Raw genomic sequence first — 6343 nt, 5'->3', positions numbered from 1 at the left:
TATAGGGAGTATATACTATAAGAGTATACTATGAAACCATTTTTTTGGAATAACTGGGAATTCTACAGCATCATTTTATTATTGCTCAGCTAAGCATTCTCAATTATGTGATTAAAAAAAAATGTATTATACAGGACATATATAAATACATTATTTATTTATTTAAATAAATAAAATATGTATACATGGCGTTTTTACTATTGCTTTTAAATAAAATATTGCTCGATTTAACTATCTTAAGGTCTCCTCTTCCCGTTTTAGGCTAATATTTCAAAAGTGATGTAGGACCGTCGCTCTCCGGGGGTTTTATCTGGGCGCGTCCGGCGGGGAAGGATTGCCTTTTTTTGTGTTATGATCTCCTCTTGTGAGATTGTGACATGTCGTATATTGACCAACCTACGGAGGGTGTGGAGGGTTTCTTCAATTTCAGGCGCTTTTAAATATTGCGCGGTTTAACTATCTTAAAGTCTCCTATTCCCGTTAAAGCTAATATTTCAAAAGTGTCATAGGACCGTCGCTCCATGGGGAGTCTTAGTGGGGCTGTTCCGGCGGGGGAGGAATGCCTTTTTTATTTTGTGTTAAGATCTCCTCTTGTGAGATTGTGACATGTTAGTATTGTGTGAGGAGGTAAGATAGGCTATTATATATCTTGGGAACCATTGCTAATAAAAAAGAAATATTTAATTTTTTTTTCATACAGAATAATTACGCTCCATAGGGATTTTTTTTACCAACAAGATTTTTTTTTGTTATTATCCATTGCAATCAGAAATTTCCATATTAAAAGGGGATCATAACAAGACAATTCTCTTATCATCAACTTAAAACTGAGGTAACTGGAACTCACTGGGAATACTACATCATCGTTTTATTATACCTTAGCTGATCATTGTCAATTCTAAAAAAAATATATATAATAGTTCTCTAACCTAATCCTTAGTTCTCAATCCTTTTTGATAATAACTATTCCTTGCAATCTTCGAGCTGGCAATTTTTTTGCGTTCTTCCTCTTATGATCAGAATCAATTTCAACCTTCAGATAATGTAATTATATTTCTTATTGTATGGTCACATTTCGACTGACATAAATAAATGTAAAGTTTACTCTTATGATTTATTAGTAAAGATTTTAGATTGGTAAAAGATTTAAATATACTTATTTTTTTCATTTTAAATTTTTTGTTAACAAGTATTACAATCTGCCACAATATTGAAAAATCAATAATATCAATGTCTGTGAGCTCTTTGTCATATGTTTTTGAAATGAGAATGGTAAAGAGTGATTTTCGTCGAATTAGTATAATGAATATAATGTATAATGAAACAAGAGCAAAGTTCTGCGATGGTGAGAGAATATCGACGGTGCCTGGGAGTCAGGAGACCCACCCTTAACAAATGCACTGAAATGCATTGGTCACATAAATGTAGATTTCTAGTTGGAATGGAGATTTTGAGTGGTAATCTAAAACTGTATGCTGTTCTGTTGGTAACGACCAGCAGTATTTTGCTGAGAACTGGTACAAACTCTACCAGAACATACTGCTCTATATACAGATGACTCGAAGTCAGATAATGCAACAGGTCTGCCTTTGTAACACAAAACACAACCCATAAGAGGAAACTGTATCATCTCTCTAATATTTATATCGCAGAACTAAATGCCATAGCATCCGCCCTTTACTTTTGCAAGGCAAATATACCAAATGGCAATATAGTAATAATATCGGACTCCACTAGCGCTCTTCAAGGACTAGATATAATGTATTCAGTTCACCCACTCGTTCAACGGATTCATGAATACTTAACAATGCTAAAACAAATAGATAAATCAGTCTACTTCATCTGGGCCCCCGGAAATGTTGGTATTACAGGAAATGAGATGGCCAACAAAGCTGCTAGAGAAGCGCTAGTCCTCCCAGGCAGAACCACAGCAATTTTAATTGCACAGGAACTTGCTCGCCCTTTAAAGGAATGTATAAATAAAAGATGGTAGGCAATGTGGGACGAAAGTCCACCCAGTAAGTTAAAAGAAAGATGTGAAGTCCTGGATTACATTAAAACGAAGTAGACGCCGCGAAGAAGTAGTGATCACCCGACTCTGAATAGGACATTCCCGAATGACACACATCCACCTCATAACAAGAGAGGCCCCTCCAAAATGTTCGAAATGTCATTGTAATCTGACCGTCAAACACATTTTTGAAGAGTGTAATCACTACAAATTAACTCTGAACCAGTTAGGGATACCAACAAATGTTCCAATGGCGTTGAGAAAGACGAATCTGTAATAGAAAGAGTCATTAAATTCATCTGTAAGACTAAATTAATAATCAGCCTTTAATTATTATGATTATCTATTTATCTTGCCTTATTTAACAACTAGACCTTACCAAAACCAACACCACAACAACCAACGGGCGTTGATGACCAGGCTGTTAAACGCCCTTTCAAAACTAATAAACAAACAACAAACGACCAGCTGTAATCTCTTAGGTTGCGACATTTTCGCCTAGCATCTATTAATCCTAAGTGACCGATATTTCTCCACGATAAGTGTTCCACATAGTTGTTCGACCAACGCTGCGTTGACTAAACAAGTTGGGGGACAGAATTCTTCAATGATCACTGCCCTACCTTCTACTCCTCTACTGAAACGCATCAGCTATATTTTACGAGAAAATTTTTTAAAATCTGAATTATATTGACAATACTATTGGAGAGCTAATTTTTTTTTTCAACGATCCAATTGTTTATATTGTTGGGATACATAAGCTTGTTGTATATGGGCCAAACTGCATCAATACCGTTTGAAATTATGTTGACATAACATATATTGTTGAAGTAAAGATATGGCATTCTTTCTTCACTGAATATCAAAAATTTTGGGATCCATGCAATAATACGTTTATACTCTTCATTATTACATAATTTTTGTATTCCCTGAAATCATTGCAGTACAATAAAAAAATAAATAGAACCTTAAGTAAATTTATTACTGTTTTTAGTCTAATATAAAATATATAATAATGTTGACATAAGATTGATAAAAAGAATGAAAAAGAAAACCACAGGCACTATGGTGTGGAACGGATGATGTTAGTATGGCCGGGATAAAGTTATTGAGAAGAGAAAAATAATATAGGAGGTCTTAGAGAGTTCCTTGAACCTGGCAACTCGAAGCCATTCATCCCAGCTGCATTTATTCAATATTATTTGGCAGCACTTTAGAAATCTGTTTGTGATAAGAATAGTAAACTAGTGTATTGAATGCTAAGATTAGAATTTAAACTATTATGCTTGAAAAAAAAGAGTTGGAACTCATGTATTAATCATGCTGTCTTGTTTGTTGTTCTTTCTTATTTTATAATGCTAAAGGTTAGTGTTTAGTTTTGAATTTTTTTAAAGAAATGTTTGAGGTCTGGGAATAACCCTTTATGATGGATGGTTTGATAAAATATCTCAAAATTATTAGATCATCTCATTAAAGAAAGTATGCCTGGGTAGCAATAATGTGAGTAAAAAGAGAACACTGAAGGTGAACACTGCTATAAGAAAAAAGGAATCGGAACAGATACATGGATGGATTGATGGCTTAAGAATAAATTTTAATTTTAAATGTAAGCGAAGTAATGTAGCAGCGTTTTTATTCATTATACCAATCTCCATTTATTTTAAAATTTATTGGGTAATTAGTCTAGCGAAGCAATGTAAATATTCTTTTATTCAAACAACAAAAAATTGTCTAAAATTAAAAAAAAAATTTTTTTTTATTTCGTCATTCGTATTAATACGGATTAGGTTAATTATGATGTCAGGTTTTGGAGTAAAAGTTTGACTATGGCAAATAATTATGTATAATTATATTGTATATTTTGAATACAATACAATGGGAAATTTCTTCACAAGTTATCATTATTGTTCTATTTTAGGAGAGAATCAAGTTATACATCAAATTTTAATAAATACATTTAAAAAAAATAAAATAAAATAACTAAAATTATGTGATTATTGTGACAGAGAAACAAATAAAGAAAAATTAAAAATTTTTGGTTGTTTATCTTGAAGCAAAATTTAATACTAATATGGTATTATTATTAAGATTGGGAAAACAAATAAAATTTATATATAAAATAACGCAGATATAGTCGACAGTGGATGGAACAATAGTTTGAGAGGGAATCAGAATAATAAAACAGAGTACCGTCGTCCAGGAATAAATTATAGGTCTTCTAGAGAGGTTCATCGACATAATTTGTAAGTAGCATTATATTCAACACTTAATTAAAATATTACCATTATTATATACTACATTGGTTAGTGAGGTTGGACACAATTAAAGACAGTTATGATCAAGTCAGAGCTATTTAGTTAGTCAATTCTCGGATTGTTATTAACTGGTTATATTTATTTTTGAAATATTTTTTTTAATAATCTACTAATAGATGTCGATTTTCAATGACGTGAGGATTGAACTATGGTGGTCCAAGGTGTGTCACTAGTGAACTTAAAGATAAAAATATAAATATATATTTTCTTGATTTTTTGGCCGGGTTAGAACGTAGTTGCAATAGTTAAGCTCTCAAATACTATTACTTAGTAAACAGTAATAGTGTTTTCATAATTAATTACTATCATATATATTTTTAAGATCAAAGTGTTTTTTTTTTATTTATTTCCTAATATACTACTAATAATTATGTAAGAATAAATTATTCCGTGGTCTGCTACTATAAAACAGCTGCGTAGAAGCATATGTAATTGTTCTTGGCTTCAAATTATTTCAGGAAATGTGTAAAAGTCACTCAAAGAACAAAAGGCCCCGAGTTGTTAAGGTAATTGGAGATGCTTCTTCCCTCGCAGCTCGAACGATCACAAAGTGGCACCGCGTGACGTAACGCCGTCTCGAACATGGCGTGGAACTTTACAGCTGTAATGTGCAGATATAATGAAGACAATTTGGCTAACTCTTCAACCGTGCTATAACTTTTCAAAGGTAAGTTTTGTATCCGCCGGTACTTTGGGCTTTTGATAAGATAACTTTTGTTTCGAGTGTATAACAGGAACTCTAGGGTGGGATAAAGAAGGAAGTTGCACGTTGCGAGGCCGGATGGTTGTTCACTATTGCTTCCTGTTTTTGTTTGCCCCCTAAAAAGAGAGGTAAAGACATATAAATTCGTTTGAATTAGTGGACAGATTCAGTGCTCATATATCTGCTAGATAAATAAAAATAATGGCATATTTCTAAGTAAAAAAAAAAAATGTTGTATTCTGTTTACCCAAATAGACTTACAACTTTGAGCCAGTTTTCAGATAGAGTACGAATAATAATATTTGAATCGGTCAGAATGTAAGTAGTGTGTCACTTTCATTATCACTGAATAAATCATCTGTCGGAGTTTTTTCTGTTCTCACGGAGTAGATCTAGTGAACTATATTTCTAATGTGGTTTATAACCAATTCTATTATTATCATATTATTACTCCTTTGGATCAAGGCGACTTCCACTCAGTTTATGGTTTCAGATTGTAATCACCAACAATATTAATATGATTCAGATAGTCTTAAGTAACCGTTACTTCTCATTTAAAAAAGCTACAGGCTCTAACCCATTTCCATCTTTATGTTAATGAGTTAATTTCTACAGTTAACACATGACATGATGTGATAACCATATAATCTTCTTATACGGTTTTCAATTAGTTATTATTGGATTAGTCTTTCATTTTATTAAACACCACAAAACTGATATCATCTTTTTGCATGACTGTTGTGTGAATTATATTGATGAATTTTTTTATTATTTCCCCTAAAATCATTTACAGTACATAGAAAAATTGATGAAAGCTGTTTTATGGGATTAGTTTAACCGTTAATTAATTAATCTTCGAGATGGTTTAATCGAACAATATTTAAGTAAAATAGAAAAAAGTTGGTCGATGAACGACATGTCACAATCTCACTAGAGGAGATAATTATAATAACATTATAATATAACACATTAATATAATACACAAAAAAAGGCAATCCGATAGTTTAATCGAGCAATATTTAAAAAGCGCCGGAAATTGGAAAATACATCATAGAGCAGGATTTAAATTAAAACTGCAGAAATGTAACTTTGTGTAAATTATGTAATGTAACTCAGTTACATATTTAGGGCATATTTTGGATAATTACACAGTCATGCCCCACTATGATAATTTAAAGTCAACTAATGACTTCTTACAGTATCCTTTAATAAAACCCATATTATTCCTGTTGAACAGGACCGTAACTTAGGACTACATCTGGACAAACGACTGATATGGAATCGTCATACAAGGCGAGAAACTGCTGGTCGATT

General features: G+C 32.2%; 1 long non-coding RNA gene across 3 annotated transcripts in view; it reads right to left on the bottom strand.

Moving 5' to 3' along the window:
• Positions 1-2725: 2725 nt before the first annotated feature.
• Positions 2726-6343, bottom strand: part of LOC106691834 (uncharacterized) — a 13732-nt gene continuing 10114 nt past the window's right edge. For 2 of the 3 annotated variants that reach the window (XR_001344864.2, XR_001344865.2), the window contains one exon: positions 5039-5145. This is a non-coding gene — a long non-coding RNA (uncharacterized lncRNA). Of the gene's footprint in view, positions 2941-5038; positions 5146-6343 lie in introns of those variants that run through there. The other variant, XR_010844562.1, reaches the window with a different exon arrangement.

Source organism: Halyomorpha halys, unplaced genomic scaffold (assembly GCF_000696795.3).
Source record: "Halyomorpha halys isolate HHAL.00 unplaced genomic scaffold, Hhal_1.1 Scaffold3457.1, whole genome shotgun sequence".
Classification (NCBI taxonomy): Eukaryota; Metazoa; Arthropoda; class Insecta; order Hemiptera; family Pentatomidae; genus Halyomorpha; species Halyomorpha halys.
This window is presented reverse-complemented; position numbering and strand designations above follow the sequence as displayed.